This window comes from Leucoraja erinacea, chromosome 32, assembly GCF_028641065.1.
Source record: "Leucoraja erinacea ecotype New England chromosome 32, Leri_hhj_1, whole genome shotgun sequence".
NCBI classification, from domain to species: domain Eukaryota; kingdom Metazoa; phylum Chordata; class Chondrichthyes; order Rajiformes; family Rajidae; genus Leucoraja; species Leucoraja erinaceus.
The window spans coordinates 2,391,341-2,412,465 of NC_073408.1; the positions used below are offsets into that span (position 1 = coordinate 2,391,341).

The 21,125-nt window shown below is 44.2% G+C and overlaps 1 long non-coding RNA gene across 1 annotated transcript in view; it reads right to left on the bottom strand.

Annotated features, from left to right (window-relative positions):
- Positions 1 to 1,960: 1,960 nt before the first annotated feature.
- The window catches only part of LOC129712272 (uncharacterized), a 49,673-nt gene continuing 30,508 nt past the window's right edge, over positions 1,961 to 21,125 (bottom strand). The window contains exons 2-3 of the long non-coding RNA XR_008726024.1: positions 19,257 to 19,390; positions 1,961 to 2,673 (exon numbers count right to left, since the gene is read on the bottom strand). This is a non-coding gene — a long non-coding RNA (uncharacterized LOC129712272). The remainder of the gene's footprint in view (positions 2,674 to 19,256; positions 19,391 to 21,125) is intronic.

The window sequence follows — 21,125 nt, forward strand, 5'->3', positions numbered from 1 at the left end:
AGAATGGTTTTCTTTGTGATATTGCTCGGAGTTTTAGGAGAACACTAGGAGCCAAAGTAAATAAAAGAACATTCTTATTGATAAGGGGAGAACATAGTTGTTATCGAAAGTTTAAACAAAAAACCCTTTAAATGTAGAATGTGTAATGGCTATCTCGGAACCATTTAGCCATTTGGTTAGAAGAGAGGCGAAAATTGAGCACGCAACGATGGAGGGCGAAGGGGAGAGATGAATGTAGAGAGGTTGAGGAAAGATTAAAAATAGAAAGAATGAAAACCAGTATTTTGTTCTGTTTTATAATCTGTGCTTCCCAGATCATTATTGAAATGATAAAATGTCTTATATTGTTTGTAATTTCATAAATTTTAGGAGCAGAATTAGGCCATTCGGCCCATCAAGTCTACTCTGCCATTCAATCGTGGCTGATCTATCTCCCCCTCCTAACCCCATTCTCCTGTCTTCTCCCCATAACCCCGGACACCCGCACTAATCAAGAATTTATCCATCTCTGCCTTAAAAATGTCCATCAACTTGGCCTCCACTGCCTCCTGTGGCAATGAATTCCACAGATTCACCACCCCCTGTCTCAATGTATCATATTTACACTATTCTTTGAACAGCAACGCTCAGTAGTACGAGAAACTGAGTTTGTAGCTAGCCGACACAATTAAAATCAGCGATCACTTGTCCTGCTTTACAATTGTATATGTTCAGGTGCATCCTACCTATGGATGTGGTTAATACAGGAGGACCTCAATGAAAGGACCGACCAAAGACTCACCAAACCAATTGTGATATGGATGCATTTAAGATGGTTAAAGTTGACAGACAGAGCGATCCCTTGGGGTAAGGATGGGGTGACCATTGCAGGATTCAGAACAAGGTGAGAATAATTGCTAGAGTTTCAGGTACATGATTAGGACAGGTTTTGAGAGATATCGGCCAAACACAGGCAGGTGGGACTAGTGTAGATGGGACAGAGAGAGTCATATAGAGTGATACAGTATGGAAACAGGCCCTTCGGCCCAACTTGCTCACACCTCCCAACATGTCCCAGCTACACTAGTCATAGAGTGATACAGTGTGGAAACAGGCCTTTCGGCCCAAATTGCCAACACCGGCCAACATGTCCCACCTGCCTGCACTTGGTCTACATCGCTCCAAACCTGGCCTATCCAGGTACCTGTTCTTAAACGTTGGGATAGTCCCAGCCTCAACTAACTCCTCTGGCAGCTTGTTCCATACACCCATCACCCTTTGTGTGAAAACGCTACCCCTCAGATTCCTATTAAATCTTTTCCCCCTTACCTTGAACCCATGTTGTCTGGTTCTCAATTCCCCTACTCTGGGCAAAAGACTCTGTGCATCTACCCGATCTACTCCTCTCATGATTTTATACACCTCTATAAGATCAGTGACTACAAGCACTAAGCAATAATAGTGGGGGATTTCCATTTCTTGAACATTAACTGGGATACCATCAATGTGAAGAAGTGGAGGGTGCATCATTTCAAAATTAAATTCAGGAGAGCTTTTGTTTTAACCAGCATGTAGGAAGCTTATCAAGGGGGCGGACGAGAGGATGGGGGAATTCTGCATTCGTTTTTTTTAGGAATGAAGCTTGTGGGTGGGAAGAGTGCAGGGTCGGATTTACGTATAAGCTAGACAAGCTTAAGTTTAGGGCCTCGAGATCTAGGGGCGCCTACTCACCTCGCTGCCTCACCGGACCCGTCGAACGTCGCCGCCCCACCGACCATCCGCCCACCGGGACCTCCTACTCTTTGCCCGCTGACCCTGGCCACTCCACCGCCCTCCAGCAGCCCGCAGCTGTCGCCTTACCTGCAGCCTGGACTCAGCATCGGGCCTGAAAATTCCATGCTGCAGACTCCAACCCCCCCCCCCCCCCCCCACCCTGGGTCCTAGTGCTAGTCCCCCTAACCCTGGTAATCTCAGTGGCTGTTCCACTGGGGCTTCCCCATCCCCCTCAAACCTTGTGACCCCAGCCCGTAGAGAGGAGATTTTTGATTCTGTTGCTGGGACTGGAAAAAATGTGGTTATGAAGGAAATAGCTTAGGGCCTCTCTTCATCTAAATCTGGCCCTGGTGTCAGTGTCAGTGGGAAAGCATTTTTGTGGCACTGATCACAGTGTAGTTACAGGAAAGAAACAAAGATACAACAGCAGCCAAGCTTTTAAACTGGGGCAAGATCAATGTTACTGGACATGGAAGTGATATAGCAGAAGTGGGCTGGAAGCAGCTACCTTTATGTCAATCAGTATAAAAGCAATGCGAGGGAATTCCAGCAGGGATTCGCTAGAAAATATATATGGATTGATTCTTTCTTGTTGCGTTTACTTGGTACAGTGAAATTGTTTTGCATGCCGTACACAAGAATGCAAAAAGTCACCATGTAAAGAGCATGTTCCTCAAGGAGAAAGGGACCTGGGGCATCCTGGATGCCTAGGTGCATAATCAGTTAGATAAGACAAAGAAAGTGGGAAACTTTGGGAAAACAGGTGTCACAGGGTGAAAAGCTGTTCAACACTCACAGTGACCCTGGTCCAACCATGACCTCTGGTTTACACGTTCTCCCTGTGGAGCACATAGGTTTCCTCTGGATGTTCTGGCTTCCTTCCGTAACCCAAGACAACCTGGCTGTTGGGTTAATTGGACACTGTAAACAAAACACCACCAGCATAAGTGGCTGACGAGAGAATCAGTGGGATACAAATTAGCATGACTGGGTCAATAGATATTGAAAATAGGTTTGTGTAGGAAGGGATTGCAGATACTTGTTTAAACTGAAGACAGACACAAAAAGATGGAGCCACTCCACGGGTCCCATAGTATCTCTGGAGAAAAATAGTGGGTGACGTTTAGGGTCGAGACCCTTCTTGATTGTTGGGACTGCTCTGAGAACCAGCAAAAGGCTCCATGGGCTGAATGGCCTCCTCTAGTGTAAGGAAATATGAATCATTGAATATTATTATAAGCGGTGAGTCTGTGGAATTCTCTGCCTCAGAGGGCAGTGGAGGCCGGTTCTCTGGATGCTTTCGAGAGCTAGATAGGGCTCTTAAAAATAGCGGAGTCAGGGGATATGGGGAGAAGGCAGGAACGGGATACTGATTGGGGATGATCAGCCATGATCACATTGAATGGCAGTGCTGGCTCGAAGGGCCGAATGGCCTACTCCTGCATCTATTGTCTATTATGCAAACAATTGAAAGTGTAATACAGCAGAATGTCAAGAAGAGCGTAGAAGTTATTATGGAAATAAAATTATAAATTTGGAAAGCAGAGATTTGCTGAAAAGCACAGACGTAATATCAAAGAAAACAAATATTCACGTACATAAGGAGCAACATATTTATTAAGATTATAAAGTATTCAGGAGCAGAAATGAAATAATGTAGAAGTAGAGGGTATGAGCAATATTCTTAATGGATATTTTGTGGCTGTTTTCACTATAAACAAAGATGATATTAATCAATTGAAGAGGTTAAGTGTGAAATATTGGATAAGATAAATATAGTAAAAAAAAAGTGGGTATTAAGGGGTTTAGCACTTTGCAAAGTGGTTAAATTTCCAGAACAAGACGCAATATATCTCAGGCTGATGAAAGCAAAGGAGAAAAGGAGGCTCATGCTTCAAAGTTTCTAGCAGGAATATTACCAAAAGATCGTGGAATGTTAACATTATATCATGACTTAAATAATAAAAGAAGCAAGTAAGTGAATAATTGCAAGTCAATTTAATTTCAGTGGGAGCCAAGATGTCTGGAATCAATTCAAAGTGACAACTCTAACCTGTATTTGGAAGGGCACAGATTAATCAGGGACAGTCCGAATGATTTGTTTTAGGGCGGACCTGTTGGACTAATTTGAGGAGATAACAAAGGGAGTCAACGAGGACAGTACATTTTGTGGAGTCCACATGGACACTTTCAAGGCTTTTGACATTGTTTCCATGGCAGGCTGATCAAGAGCGTCAAAAACAAGGGAAAAGAGTAGCAAATGGTGAGCATTCACAGGTGTTTTTATGTCCGATAGGCTTTTACAGGTGTGAATCAACAGGTCTTAGTACACAGTACTTAATATTTTGTAATATACATTACAGATTTAACCAAACAGGGGTGTAGAAGAGAAGGATAACGTTTGATCATGTGGCTGACAGTGAACAAGAATGCAGGAGATGTCGATGGTCTGGTGAAATGAAGAGAACATTTAATCTGTAGAAATCTTAAGTAAACATAGAAACATAGACAATAGGTGCAGGAGTAGGCCATTTGGCCCTTCGAGCCTGCACCGCTATTCAATATGATCATGGCTGATCATCCAGCTCAGTATCCTGTACCTGCCTTCTCTCCATACCCCCTGATCCCTTTAGCAACAAGGGCCACATCTAACTCCCTCTTAAATATAGCCAATGAACTGTGGCCTCAACTACCTTCTGTGTGGCAGAGAGTTCCACAGATTCACCACCTAAATAAAACATTTAGGGAGTTGCTATATGGCGAGGGAACATGCAATAAATGGGAATTTACTGAGTTGTGTGATCTGCTGGTGAATGTGCATTGACCCATAAAATGGTTAATAAAAACATACATGGGGACTTTGCTTCATTAGCTGAGCTACTGAATATTAGAACTGGGATGGTACCTTGAACTGTATCCCACACTATTTCGGCCACAGGAATGTCCCATGTACATTCTTGGTCACCACATTATAGGGAAGATGTGATTGAGGGGAGAGCATACAGACGAGATTTTTGATTCTGTTGCTGGGACTGGAAAAAATGTGGTTATGAAGGAAGTTTGGATAAGCTGGGGTTATTTCTTTTGGAACAGAGGAGGCCGAGAGATTTAATTTTGGTACATATCATTCTGAGGGACCCAAGTTGAATAAACAGGGCGGATTTATTTCTGTTAGTGATGGGGTCAAAAACTAGGGGGGGCAGAGACTTACAGTAAGTGGTAGAAGGATTAGAGGAGAGATGAGGAAACACTATTTTCCCCTTAGGCGGGTAGTGGATGTTTGGAACTCACTGCCTGAATGTATGATCGAGGCAGAAACTCTCATTATATTGTTTAAAAACCTGCATGTGTACTTGTGGTGTTTTGAGCTGTGCAGCTATGTACCGGACAGAGAGGTGGAGAGTTAGTATAGGTAGCTTTTAGTCCCCATTTTATGCAGACACAATAGATCAAACAACCTCCTTTAGTGAGTTTTCTATAAATCTATTAATCCATAAATTGAGATTGAGATCTGGTTTAATCTTAAGGCGGCACAGTGGTAGACAATAGACAATAGACAATAGGTGCAGGAGTAGGCCATTCGGCCCTTCGAGCCAGCATCGCCATTCAATGTGATCATGGCTGATCATCCCCAATCAGTACCACGTTCCTGCCTTCTCCCCATATCCCCTGACTCCGCTATTTTTAAGAGCCCTATCTAGCTCTCTCTTGAAAGCATCCATAGAACCCGCCCTCACCGTCCTCTGAGGCAGAGAATTCCACAGGTAGAGATGCTGCCTCACGGCATCAGAGATCCGGGTAAGATCCTGACTACGGCTACTGTCTGTGTGGAGTCTGCTTGCCTCTCCGTGACCGCGTGGGTTTTCTCCGGGTGCTCCGGTTTCCTTCCGCATTCCAAAGAAGTGCAGGTTTGTGGATTAATTGGCTTCTGTAAATGGCCCCTAGCGTGTAGGCTAGAAGTGGCGTACGGCCCAACTAGTCTCCGCGGACTAGATGGGCCGAAGGGCATGTTGTATCCACATTGTATCTCAAAACTAAACCAACCTAATCCTATTGAGTTAACAGGCTGAATAGCCTCGGCAGACAAAATTCAAATGTCTCATCGAAAAAATACAATCATCAAAAGAAAATTATCATTGAAAAGAGAGTCTGCTTCACACTCCTGGGGAAGCAGCCATTTGGAAAATTCAGCATTTACAAAATTAGCAATGTATTGGTACAACAATCAGGACAATTTGAAGATATGTCTTGACTAATTGTCCGGGATTGAGTCAGCACTGGTACTATATTAATAGGTAGGGAAAATTGCTGGAGAAACTCAGCGGGTGCGGCAGCATCTATGGAGCGAAGGAAATAGGCAACGTTTCGGGACGAAACGTTGCCTATTTCCTTCGCTCCATAGATGCTGCCGCACCCACTGAGTTTCTCCAGCAATTTTGTCTACCTTCGATTCTCCAGCATCTGCAGTTCCTTCTTGAACGTACTGTATTAATAAGGAGAGAGGAGTCACTCTAAGTCTTGTGGTAGTCTAATGTTTGCCCACATCACCCTCCTGGCTTCTACGAGCCAGAAAGCTGCCTGTCCATGTCCTATGATCTGGCTTGAACACAAACGTTCCCACATTGTGCAGTGCTGGAGGGAATGCTGCAAGAACACCATGCATCAGAGACCGTGCATAATCTCAGAGCATTATTACGAGATTGGAGCAGAGACTTATCCCCAGCGTCCTTACCAATATTAAACACCCAACAACATTACTAAAACAGATGATCCAGTCGTTATTGTACTGTTGCCACAGGGAGCTTACGTCATAAAATTAGCGCAACGTGATAATGGTTCGACTCTCTGTTTCAGGGGTCTTGGAGCAGGTATAAATATTGTCACAGACCCAGCAGAGAACTCATCCAACTTTCTTCAAATCATTGCCATTGTATATTTTTTTTCCTGGAACAGGGGTTCAAGTGAATGTTCTGTCAAAAGAGGACACCTCTGACAGCGCTGTACATCTTCATGAAGGTGTTAACGTGAGCTGCTGGTGTAAGACTTGAACCCACGACCTTCCATCTCAGATGTGTGAGTGTTACTGACCGAGGCTCAGGAGCACCCAATTAGTTCTTTCTCCATGTGGTACATAACAAGCAATTAATGTTGTCACAACTTGATGGTAACTGAACCTTAGTAATGAATTAGCAAGCTATCTGAATTAGTGGACAATTTCTTAATGCTTAATAATGCTATTCATCAGGATTGATTTAACCTTTTTTTGAACGTTTGGGGGAGGGGGTACAGAATGAAATGGGGGGGGGGGGGTGGGGGGGGGGGGGGGGGGGGGGGGGGGGGGGGGGGGGGGGAATCAGTGGTTGCATCTTTATAAAATGTCTATTGTAAGTTGGGAACCTGATCAAAAGCAGTTCAATTGAGCCAGGCAGCACAAGGATAGATTGTCCTGAAGGCTTTTCAGTTCGACATTTACATTAAAAATTAACAAGTAAAGACCCCCCCCCCAAATCCTTTTCTGCAGCGAGTGTGCATTTCCCCTTCCCCTCAGGATGTACAGCACCAATCAGAGGAAACTGAAAGGACAAACCAAGGATTTGTTTGCACACAGCTGCTCATTACTAATATTACAATGTTTGAATACCGAGGATATTTCAACACATCCTATATCACCAGTACAAAATAACTTGTTACGATCACATAGTTGTTCTTGCGAGCTGGCTGTGTACAAATTGGTTAGTGTGTTTTCTACATGACAAAGAATGACGATACTTAAAAAGTATTGCATCTGATGGGTCGTTTTGGGTTCACGAAGGCTTTATGGAAATGTCATTTGCTTTAGAGAGTCATAGGCTCTTTCTTTGGCAACTTAAATTGTTCACATCAATCCTGTCTGATCCGGTCACTGTTACTATGTCCGTCTACACCCAATGGGCACATTTCCAGAAATACAGAGTTACTTGGCACACAAGCTAAATAAATATTTGGTATCCGACTTCACAGAAAAATAGAAAAAGCATGTTCTAGAGGTGGATGAGGAGCTGAAACGAATAACTACTCTTGAAAAATTGTGAATATTTGAAAAATTAATGGGGCTGAAAGGTGATAAAAGCCCAAGAACAAATGGCCTATATCCAGAGTTTTTGATAAGGGTAGTATCGAAGATAATTGATACTTTGAGTACCATCTTCCAAAATCCCTCAGATTGGACGGCAACAAATGTCACCCCATTATTGAAAAATAAGGTGTCATCGAAGCAGGGAACTATTGACCAGTTAGCCTGACATCAGGTGGGGAAAATACTGGAATCCATGATAAAAAAAACCCAATATAACTAGGTAGAGTCAACGTTGGTTTGTTAGAGACATCACCGTTGTCATTTCACGGACTTTGTTGTAACTAGCAGAATAGACAAGGACGAACCTGTGGCCGTGATACATTCAGACTTTCAGAAGATCTTCGGCAAGTTGCCACAGAGGAGGCAACTAAATAGACTTATATGGAATTAGGGGTAATGTACAAGTGTTGATTGAGGAATATTAAGGGATATAAATGGTTAGATGCAAGGAATAAATAGGTCAGTTTCAGGAAGAGAGGCGGTGATGGAGTACAGACGACACTGAAAGAAATAGTATTATAGACAATAGACAATAGGTGCAAGAGTAGGCCATTCGGCCCTTCGAGCCAGCACCGCCATTCAATGTGATCATGGCTGATCAAGTATTGTAGATCAATGAAGGTTGTCAAGAAATAGAGGGATCTTGATCAACTGGGTGAGTGGGCTGAGAAATGGCAAATGGAGTTTAATTTGGAAAGGAGCAAAGTGAGAAGTCAAACTAGGGTAGGACTTCTGGCGTGAGCAATAGACCTCTGGGGAGTGTTGTAGAACAGAGGACCCAAGGAGTAAAAGTCCATCATTCCCTGAAAGTGGCATTACAGGTGGACAGGGTGATGAAGATGACTTTTGGCACAATGGCCTTTATCAATAAGGGCATTGAGTGTGGAAGTTGGGATGTTATGTAGGAGATGCACAAGATGTTGGCGAGGCCGAACTTGGAATATTGTATTCAGTTATAGGAGGCGCCGTCCTGTATGGTTTGCCCAGCCTGCAGCTGTCCGTCTTTTCATCTCTTTTTTTAATTTTTAGTTAGTTAAAGTGTTTTTGTTATGGAGGTCTAGTCTTTTTTATGTGGGGGGTGGGGGAGGGAGAAACTACTTTTCAGGGTCCCTACCTGGTCGGAGAGGCAGCTTTTCTCCGGGCTGCATTTTCGACCCGTCCTCGCGGCCTACTAGCGGGCCTGGAGCGGCGTTTCCTGAGAGGACCGCCCAGAACCTCGGCTTCGGCGGCGGCACAGAGCTGGAGCGCTATTGAGGAGCGGGCGATGCCTTGCCCGGGTTGCTGAGCTGAAGCTCCGATGAGCTGAAGATCGCCGAGTATAAACATCGCGGAGCTGCGGGTCTGCGGAGCGGCCAGCCGCGGGCGGCGGCGCTGAACTTTTCATCGGGAGCCTGGGATCTCGCGGCGAGATCGCCGGTGGTGGAGCTCCATCCGGCGCGGCCTTGTTGGCTTCGGAAGCCGCGGTCTCGAGTAAGGAAGCGGCCGTTCTAGGGTTCCCAAGCCGCTGAGAGGATTCTCCCGACTCCGGTGCACCATCACCCGGCGAGAACGGCCTGGAACATCGGGCCTCCGTAGCGGCGACTGCGGAGGCCCCAATAAGCCTGACTATGGGTGGACATGGGGATGGGACTGGACTTAGTGCCTACCCTCATAATGGAAACCATTGTGGGGGGATGTTTTTTATGTTAAAGTTCTTTATTATTGTCATGTTTGTATTTTTTTACATGCTGCATTGGCAACAAGAATTTCATGACACCGAGGTGTATGTGACTAATAAAGAAACCTTTGAAACCTTTGAGTTTTGGTCACTTTATTGAATAAGACAAGAGTGGATGGCCATTTTGGGCGTCTTGGACGAGTTGGGTCAAAGGACCTGTTCCGTGGTTTATGACTCCACGCTACAGAGATTGGTGCTTGGGAAATTCTGCAGTCGCTACGAATGGAGTGGCCGCTGAGATCAACTGATCAAATGTGTCCAAATGTGTTTATAACAAGATGGCAATATGGGTGATGAGAATTTGGGGGTTTAGAGCAAGTTACCTGAATTGGCAAGGGCATGGCATATTGGTGTATGAATGCACAAAAAAAGTTATCCACTTTGATACAAAAACAAACTGGAATATTAGGAGTCTTTATTTAAAATGGTAAGGGAATGAAAAATGATCAGAAGGGCCCAGTCCTTGTCCACGCATCGCTGAAAGTTACATGCAGGTATAGCAAGCAATTAGCAAGGCATGTTGACCTTTATTGAATGAGAGTTTAAGCACAAGAGTAGAGACATCTCGTTCCAATTATATAGCACCCCAGTGAGACTGCATCTGGAATATTATGTCCAGGTCTAATCTTGCTGCACAAGGAAGGATATATTATTGATGCCGGGACTGAAATGAAGGTTTAGCAGACTGATTCCTGAGATAGCGGCTTTGTCTAGGAGGAAAGATTAAACAGATTGGGCGAATACCCTTTTGAGTTAGAAAGAATGAGAGATGACAACATTTGAAATGCACAAAATTCTTATCAAGTTTGACAGGATCGATAATGTTTTTCTTGGCTGAAGAGAGTGGAATCAGGGATCTTAGTTTCAAAATAAGGAGTTAGCCACTCGAGACGTGGAGGGAAGTAATGTCTTCACCCAGGGGGGAAGTGGGTCTTCAGAATTCTCCACCCAAGAACTTTGTGGAGGCAGAATCACCCTGTATATTCAAGAACTGGATCGATACGTGTTTAGATGTTGAGGAGCTAGTGATGAACTAACCATGCCATGATCTTGTTCACTGGCAGCATTGTGGCCAACCACAAAAGATTTACTATAGTTTCTATTTTGTGCCTTCGAATGCTCTGGTCTGAGGTTGTTGCAAAACAAGAAGCCAGTGAGATACGATTAATACTGCACTTTTAGAAACATAGAAAATATATGCAGGAGGCCATTCGGCCCTTCGAGCCAGCACCGTCATTCATTGTGATCATGGCTGATCGTCCCCTATTAATAACCCGTGCCTGCCCTCTCCCCATATCCCTCGACTCCACTAGCCCCTCTAACTCTCTCTTAAATCCATCCAGTGACTTGGCCTCCACTTTTGAACTGTCCTGCTGCACGTTTCTGAGGCCATTTGAGTAAGTATTCAGAGGTATAGTTTCACAAACCTCGTTTGACGCAAATTAAAATGGAATAGCAAAAAATATAATTTGGGCTTTAATTTAATTCAAGAAAATGCTGTGTTGACTCCATGGCAGTGATGTAACTGAAAGCTCCGAAAGAAAACGGAAAGCCCCAAAAAACTGGATCAATGAATGATCAGTGGGTGCTCACAACTTGATAGAAAATAGGATATACGTTCAAAACTGAAGCAATGAAAAGAATGAAGTGCTTTGACAGGTTAGGTTTGCGCAAATCGTCTCCTGCCTCAGATATTACCCCGCAATTTGCCTAATGCTACAACAGGCCAACAGCAGATGGTACCTCATTGGTGCTTCACTCTGCTCTGCGCCATCTGGAGAATAGAAACACATATGTCAGGCTGCTGTTGAATAACTACAACAGTGTTAAACCTGATCATCCCTTTCAAACTCGTCAGCAAAGGTCCAAGCCCTGGGCCTCTGGATCTCTCTGCAACTGGATGCTTGACCTCGATTGGTATGGATCAATAATAACATCTCTGCCTCTTGATAAGACACAAAAAGCTGCAGTAACTCAGCGGGACGGGCAGCATCTCTGGAGAGAAGGAATGGGTGATGTTTCGGCTCTCACCCCAACCATGGACTGTTTACCCTCCTACCATCCGGGAGGCGCTACAGGTCTCTCCGTTGCCGAACCAGCAGGTCGAGGAACAGCTTCTTTCCGGCGGCTGTCACTCTACTTAACAACGTACCTCGGTGACTGCCAATCACCCCCCCCGGACACTTATTATTATTTATTCAAATCGTTTGCTATGTCGCTCTTCCAGGGAGATGCTAAATGCATTTCGTTGTCTCTGTACTGTACACTGACAATGACAATTAAAATTGAATCTGAATCTGAATCTGATCTTCGGGCCGAAGCCCTGAAGGAAATAGGCAACGTTTCGGGCCGAAACGTTGCCTATTTCCTTCGCTCCATAGATGCTGCTGCACCCGCTGAGTTTCTCCAGCTTTTTTGTGTACCTTCGATTTTCCAGCATCTGCAGTTCCTTCTTAAACTCCCGATTTTCAATGATGGGCACAAAGCGCCGGAGTAACTCAGCGGGTCAGGCAGCGTCTCGGAAGAGAAGGAATGGGTGACGTTTCGGGTCGAGTGACGAGCAAAAAGAAATAAGAGTTGAATGAGCAGCAGAAAAGTTTTTTGAGAAGTGGAAGGCACTATCCATAGACACAAAATGCCAGAGTAACTCAGCGGGACAGGCAGCATCTCTGGAGAGAAGGAATGGGCGACGTTTCGGGTTGAGAGTCTTCTTCAGCCTCCGGCATCATGTGTGTATCTTCCATTTAAACCAGCATCTGCAGTTCCTTCCTACACAAAACCTCAGCCTCCGTGACAACCGATACAGGTGCACTGCAAGGCTGTGTGCTCAGCCCCATGTTCTAGTCCCTGTACACCCAAGCAGAGCTTCAATGCCATCTATAAATATGCCATTGACATAGAAACATAGAAAATACGTGCAGGAGTAGGCCATTCGGCCCTTCGAGCCTGCACCGCCATTCAATATGATCATGGCTGATCATCCAACTCAGCATCCTGTACCTGCCTTCTCTCCATACCCCCTGATCCCTTTAGCCACAAGGCCACATCTAACTCCCTCTTAAATATAGACAATGAACTGTGGCCTCAACAACCTGACACCACTGTTATTGGCCAAACCATGGGTGATGAGGCAGCTACAGGAACGAGATAGAACACCTAATTGAGTGTTGCTGTGACAACAACATCTTGTCCGGAGTCAACAGCACAAGGAAGTAATTGTTGACTTCGGAACAAAGAAGGCACAAGATCACGTGCCAATTTTCTTCAGTGGGTTAGTGATAGAGTTGGCAGCATAAGTTAACATCTTAGATGAGGTAAACTGGGCAGCACATAAATGTAATCATGAAGAAGGCGTGTCCATGCCTCTATGTTCTCAGAAGTTTCAAGAGTTTCGCCATGGTATCAATTACTCTAACAAACTTCTACAGATGCAAGAATTATGTGCTATTTGGGAAAATATTGATTTTGACTGATCGGTTCCAAGATAAGTTTGATCAAGATGGAATTTGTCTACTGTGAAAATGTCACAAGTTCAGCACCAGAGAGAGAAAGGGGGAGAGAGTGGGGGTGGGGAGAAAGGGAGAGAGAATGGGAGAAAGGGAGGGGGGAGAAGTGAGAGAAGGAAGGGGGGAGACAGAGAATAGGGGGGTGAGAAAAGGGGAGGGAGAAAGGGGGGGGAGAAAGGGAGAGGGAAGGGAGGGAGAGAGAGAGGGTAGGGTAAGAGGAGAGAGATTAGGAAGAGAGAGATGGAAAGAGAGAGAGAGAGAGAAATAGAGAGAGAGAGAGAGAATGAGAGAGAGAGAGAGAGAGAGAGAGAGAGAGAGAGAGAGAGAGAGAGAGAGAGAGAGAGAGAGAGAGAAGGAGAGAGAGAGAGAGAGAGAGAGAGAGAGAGAGAGAGAGAGAGAGAGAGAGAGAGAGAGAGAGAGAGAGAGAGAAGAGAGAGAGAGAGAGAGAGAGAGAGAGAGAGAGAGAGAGAGAGAGAAGGAGAGAGAGAGAGAGAGAGAGAGAGAGAGAGAGAGAGAGAGAGAGAGAGAGAGAGAGAGAGAGAGAGAGAGAGAGAGAGAGAGAGAGAGAGAGAGAGGAGAGAGAGAGAGAGAGAGAAGGAAGAGAGAGAGAGAGAGAGAGAGAGAGAGAGAGAGAGAGAGAGAGAGAGAGAGAGAAGAAAGAAAGAGGCAAAAATTGGGAAAGGCAGAGACTGGTGAAGAGAGAGAGAGAGAGACAGAGGCACGAAGGAACAGACACAAAGAAACAGAGAATGGGGATGACAAAGAGATACAGAGAGAGAGAGAAAGGCAGACAGAGCTTCAGCATCTCCTGGAATGGACAAGGAAACATTATTTGACAATTATCTTCCTCAATTGTAAATGTTTTAATTTGAATCCCTCCGTTGCAACCATTAAATGAAACAGAACATTACAAATGTGTTGCTTTAACAAATTAACATTTGCTTTAATAGAAAAGCACGAGGAGAGCATTTTCTCGAATGAAAAGATTAACAATCACAGGTTGTACCTTTGCCGTATAAGAAACTGTTTTACATTTCTTCACAAAGAAGTGGCATTACTATCAAAATGTTGTACTCGATTTGCGAGACACTCACGTTTGCATTCAAAATGGAAATGAGATGTGGAGATTGAATGTTGCAAAGTGCAAGGCCAGGGCTTGCTTGATTGATCTCTCTGTCTAGACAAAAGCTGTTGGAGAACCCAGATATATTTACACATGGATAATTGCAGAATCTATTTGGATTTATCAGCTTCATTAAAAACAAGCCACACTCACCAGCACCCCTGAAAGAAAGGGATTCTGCTCCAAATATTTAATTTGTTTTTATTTCCCCCATCCCCCTTTCTTTATTTGATTTCAATTTGCAAATGAAAATTCAGGGAGTTTCCGAGGCATCACAGTATACTGATGCAGAAAGAAACAAACTATTAAAAGGCTTTCGTCCAATTCCCCAGAATAATCATGTCAGATTTAGACCTAATTTAAGCCTTAAATCCTGTAACCAATCACGATCAGTGTTTCGGAATCTCAGATGGTACCAAATCTACAAATTTAAAATATTTAGTTCCATTGTATCCATGTGATATCAAAAATGCCACTCGGCAAGTATATCAGCTTAACAAATGTTCTTAATTTAATCTGGGAGTTTTTAAAAGAACCACACAAGAAAAATACAACATTGCTCATTTCTGTCCAATTTCAGTCTTCATTTATGTTACTTTGGATCCAATCAATCAAGACAAATATTTTTTATAAAGTGCGTGCCCGTGTGTGCGTGCGTGTGCGTGTGCCCGTGTGTGCGTGCCCGTGTGTGCGTGTCCGTGTGCCCCCGTGTGCGCGTGTCCATGTGTGTGCGTGTGTGTCCGTGTGCCGCGTGTGTGCGTGCCCGTGTGTGCGTGTCCGTGTGTGCGTGTCCGTGTGCCCGTGTGTGCGTGTCCGTGTGTGCGTGCCCGTGTGTGCGTGCCCGTGTGTGCGTGTCCGTGTGTGTGTGTGTGTCCGTGTGTGCGTGCCCGTGTGTGCGTGCCCGTGTGCCAGTGTCCGTGCCCGTGTGTGCGTGCCCGTGTGTGCGTGCCCGTGTGTGCGTGCCCGTGTGTGCGTGCCCGTGTGTGCGTGCTCGTGTGTGCGTGCCCGTGTCTGCGTGCCCGTGTCTGCGTGCCCGTGTGTATTGATAATTCTCTCTTTAAATCTAGGTATATAACTGAAATAAAACAAATGTTTTAACAAGCTCAACTTGCAAAAATAGTTAAGCCCTCTGCTGAATATATTTCACTGGCCCTAATTCCCCACTGTATATTTTTAACTTGCTATTTTCACGTCATAATACCCTTTGGGCTTTATTACTTTCCAGCTTAATGGTGGATTTGTGCCTCCCATTACCTGGTGACATCAACTGCACTCCACTTGGCCACAACGCTGATACTAACGTAATATGCATTTCCATAATTATTCATTGTATTTAATTGTAGTCATCAATTGTGTTTAATCCAAAGCACATTGAGAATGATTTCAAGTTCTAGCTAGTTCTAGCTGAATTTCAAGTTAAGTGGATAAAAAAAAAAAAATTGTTCCACACAAATATGCGAATCAGAATCTTGGCGATTTAATATGTACTCCCCGTTTCAAAACATAGTTACAACACCGAGACATTTCAGATGCCTTCTCCATCTTGACTGTACTTTTATGGACATCCCATTAGCTCTAGAGCACTGATGGTTGCTTACCTTATCATATAATTTGTATGCCAGCTAAAGTTTAGTTTCAACCCATCCTGGAAGACTTTACACAGGAAGACAGAAAAAACCCCACTGGCTCAGGAAGCAAAGACAGGGACACCAGTGTTTAACTGGAATAAATATTGTCTGTTTGGGTGCCACACATCTCCAGACACCCAGGTTCGATCCTGACCTCGGCTGCTGTCTGCGTGGAGTTTGCACGTTCTCCCTGTGACAGCGTGGGTTTCCTCCGGGCGCTCCGGTTTCCTTCCGCATCCCAAAGGCGCACGGGTTAGTAGGTTAATTGGCCTTGGTAAATTGTCCCAAGTGTGCAGGAAGAGGATGGGAAAAGTGGAATAACATAGAGCTAGTGTGAACAGGTGATCGATGGTCGGCGTGGACTCAACAGGCCGAAGGGCAAGTTTATATGCTGTATCTCTAAACAAATCCATTGGTTATCACATGCAATACTGGCGAGTTTTAGAAGAAAACAATGATTCTTACTCAAGCCTGTTCTAACATTCAAAGAAATCCTGACTTGTTGTGCCCCAGTTTCAGTCAACCATTTTGGTTCTGTATCCTTTGTTATACTTTTGACAAGCAAGGATATAAAATTCAATTCTAATATTGCATTTCCCTTCAATTCTCTGTCTGAATGTCTTGGGCTTAATTCTCTCATGCTCTCATTATCCGACCACAGAATGATTTACACTCCACTTTAAATTCTTTAAAACCCTCAAGAAAATGTCAAACAAATCACTCCTTCTGGAATTTCTTGGAATGTAGTCTATGTAATTGCTCCACACAACTTGCTGTTTGCAGCCCTGATCATTTACAGCTGAATGTCTTGGGGACTGTACCCAATGGCAAAGTGTGCTGTCTTTGATATCAAACCCAGAATTATACTCTGCAGACATCGTGTTTGTTGGGAGTCAGACACAAAGGCTGGCAGCAGTTGATGCAGTTTGTTATCTTCTCCCTCTGCCCTGCCAACAGTCTGTCTATCCCTTCCTTCTTTGCTGTTTTAATAGTATAAGTTCAATGTATGTTTTAATTCTTTAGCTTGTTTTATGTGGGGGGGGGGGGGGGGGGGGGGAAACTTTCTTCTTGAATCTCTTACCCGACAGATTTTTTTTTTCATAGAAACATAGAAACATAGAAATTAGGTGCAGGAGTAGGCCATTCGGCCCTTCGAGCCTGCACCGCCATTTAATATGATCATGGCTGATCATCCAACTCAGTATCCTGTACCTGCCTTCTCTCCATACCCTCTGATCCCCTCAACCACAACTCCCTCTTAAATATAGCCAATGAACTGGCCTCAACTACCCTCTGTGGCAGAGAGTTCCAGAGATTCACCACTCTCTGTGTGAAAAAAGTTCTTCTCACCTCGGTTTTAAAGGATTTCCCCTTATCCTTAAGCTGTGACCCCTTGTCCTGGACTTCCCTAACATCGGGAACAATCTTCCTGCATCTAGCCTGTCCAACCCCTTAAGAATTTTGTAAGTTTCTATAAGATCCCCTCTCAATCTCCTAAATTCTAGAGAGTATGAACCAAGTCTATCCAGTCTTTCTTCATAAGACAGTCCTGACATCCCAGGAATCAGTCTGTTGAACCGTCTCTGCACTCCCTCTATGGCAAGAATGTCTTTCCTCAGATTTGGAGACCAAAACTGTACGCAATACTCCAGGTGTGGTCTCACCAAGACCCTGTACAACTGCAGTAGAACCTCCCTACTCCTATACTCAAATCCTTTTGCAATGAAAGCTAACATACCATTCGCTTTCTTTACTGCCTGCTGCACCTGCATGCCTACCTTCATGTCGTATCTCTGTCCTCTCTGCGGCCTAACATCGAGCAGTTGTGACCTCTTGCTGGAGATCGATTCGGGAGCTGCAACCGTGGGAGTCTGCGGACTTAACATCGTGGAGCTCGCGGTCTCTGGTTAGAAACCGACTTCGGGACCTCCAACTGCAGGAGCTTCGACCGCTCCGACGTGGAAGCTTTGACCGCCGACTGACCCGACCACGGAACAGTAAAGGGGGAAGAAGATTGGATATTATTGCCTCCCATCACAGTGAGGAATGTGGGGAATCTGCTGGGGTGGATGTCAAAGCTGCCACGGCCAGACATAAAAACAGTTTTTATCCACGAGTAGTTGCTCTACTCAACAGCCAAAAATCTGTAGCCTCCCTTTGATCTGGTATTTTGTTGGTTCACATGCTTGACCAATGGTGTTTTATCATTAACGTCTTATTATTATTAATGTTTAGTGTTTTCTGAGTCATTCAAACTGGATGTCATGCTGTTACTTGTGGGCGGAGCACCAAGGCAAATTCCTTGTATGTGAATACTTGGCCGATAAACTTACTTACTTACTTATTTATGTTAACTTTTATGTGGTTGTGTGCCTTGGTGCTTTTTTTTTTAGTATGGCTGTATGGTAATTCAAATATCACTGCACTTTAATTGGTACAGGTGTCAATAAAATGCCTTTGAAACCTTTGTTGGGTACCAATTTCTACAACTTAAATTGCAGCAACTATTGATGCAGTGATCAATGGATCAGATAGCCAACCAGACAATATTTCCTCCTGATATGTAGTTCCATCTACAGGATAAGAAGTGACTGCACAATTTGTGCACAATGGGATGACTACATTGTCTTTTTTAATTTAAAAATGATTTTGGTTTAGGAGGAAACATGGCTCAGAATATCAAGAAAAACTCTTAAGAAAGGCACAAAATGCTGGAGTAACTCAGCGGGTCAGGCAACATCTCAGGAGAACATGGATAGGTGACATTTTGGATTGGGTCACCTGAAAGGGTCCCAACCTAAAATGTTATACATCCATGTTCTCCTGAGATGTTGCCTGACCCGCTGAGTTACTCCAGCATTTTGTGTCCTTTTTTTGGTATAAAACTGCATCTGCAGTTTTTTGTTGTTACATAAAGAAAAACAATCCTTCCTTTATTCCAAATTACACATTTTATATAGATGATAAATATCAATAAAGAAACATAGAAACATAGAAATTAGGTGCAGGAGTAGGCCATTCGGCCCTTCGCGCCTGCACCGCCATTCAATATGATCATGGCGGATCATCCAACTCAGTATCCCGTACCTGCCTTCTCTCCATACCCTCTGATCCCCTTAGCCACAAGGGCCACATCTAACTCCCTCTTAAATATAGCCAATGAACTGGCCTCGACTACCCTCTGCGGCAGAGAGTTCCAGAAAGCAGACAGGACCACAGATTAACATCCCCTCCAAAAGACAACACCCCAAAAATAGTATACACCTTTACTATTGTGCTTGAACAGGGAGTCTAGATAACGTGACCATCATTGCAGGAAGCTGGCCCTGAACCTGGATAGTTTGCCAAATCAGTGACAGATCTCAGACATACTTCTGCACTGAAGTTTGCTTCTGAGAAAAAAAAAGCAACTGACCTTGCAAGTTTGATCTACTTTCATAGCTGATGGTCCTCTCACTTCTTCCTTAAGAGAGGGGTGCACACAGCAACTCCAGCACCCACCAACCTGCTGACTCCTGATCATCGACATCTCAGCACTTCACCTTGGACCTGGAAGAAAAATAAAAGGCTGGTTGAGAAGATGCTTGGCTTTGAGAGCCCCCAAAATGGAGACAAAGAAACAGCAATTCCAGACACCAAGGTCACCAAGAGGAAGAGCAGAGCAAGTACAATTAAAGTCAAGTGGCGTCCGTCTACGCAACTTGAATCTGTGACATTGCCAATGACTAGAACAGGGGAGCTGCAGAAAAGGGAGCAAAGAACAGTAGAGCTAAACTACTCCAAACAACATCTCGGAAGTGGGAGAGGAATGGACTGGGAAAACAATACATGTGGAATGAATCATCAAGATGTTAACACAGACCGATATTTCAAGCTTTTGGTTAATCACTTGTCAGAATCTCAGCACATTTACACAAGAATTTCCTTTAGGAATTCCAATGGCTTTCTGGCCACCTCTGTGAAGTTGAATTCATTCAAAACTCTGCTGTCCCTACCCAAACTCCCAAGTCCTATTCATTCATTGCACTGCCATTGAATCATAGAATGCCAATGCCTCAATTAAAAACTTATTGTACCTGTTTTCAATTCCCTCTATGGCCTCGTAGATGTTTGCTCTTCTGCATTGTTGGTCTTTCTCACTTCCCAATTTTTTTCACTCTGGCAGAGGTAACTAAAAAGTCAAGTTCTAAAGGCTCTGCAGAGAGTCATCAATACAGCCCAGAAGATCACCAACACACACCTGCCTGCCCTGGAAGAGATCTATAGCTCTCGTTGCCTGCGGAAGGCATCACGCGTCCTAAAGGACTCATCTCATTTGTTTGCCCTTCTGCCCTCAGGAAAGCGCTACAGATCCATCAAATCACACACCACAAGATTAACAAACAGTTTCTACCCCAAGGCCATCACCACTCTGAACTCTGCACTGAACACACAGCTCCCATAGCCAATATTTTGTACTGCCACAACACTAGACTGTGAAATATTGCACATTATGACGACTTTTTCTTGCCCTTTTTGTTATTCGTTAATATTTATCTGATACGTTGGAGCTCCGCTCGGGCAGTGCGCCTGAAATGTCATTGTATGTATTTACAATGACATTATTATTATTATTATTATTATTATTATTATTATAACCTTTACTCAAAACTGATCTATTCGTCTTTCATTCTTTGTCCCTCTTCACGATGCTTCTCAAATGCTCATCAACCAAGACTTAGCTGACCTGTTTGCCATCCATGTTTTTGTCAGGTTCTACTCCTGCAAAGTGCTTTGGGACATTTTGGAGGAGTTCTAATCTTCACAGCAACCTGTCACCAAGAGCTTATATGTGCAATCTACCAATTAATGGTGGGTCTAATTCAGGAGTTGGCTGACTTGTTGCTGCCAGAGGAGCAGCTTCACAGATGGTTAACAGACTGAGCTCACGATAATTTATTAAATTAAAATTATGCCCCCAATCACCATGAGGAAATATGGACAGGGAAAAGAACTGGAGAGGATTTACACCCCGAATCAAAACATTGTCACTTCAAATGCTCAAAACCCTTGCCATCCCCAGAGGTTTTTTTTTAGGCAAACACACATTCTGCGATTGATAAATTCAATCCACAGTGTAATAGTGAGCAATGCACGGATGTCAATCTTGAAATGGCAAAAGGAGCTGTGTCCTTTACATCACCTGCCACATGATGGAAGGTGCCATGATGACACTGCAGGTGGCACAGTGGTACAGCAGTAGACTTGCTGCCTCAGCATGCCGGAGACCCAGCTTCGAACCTGA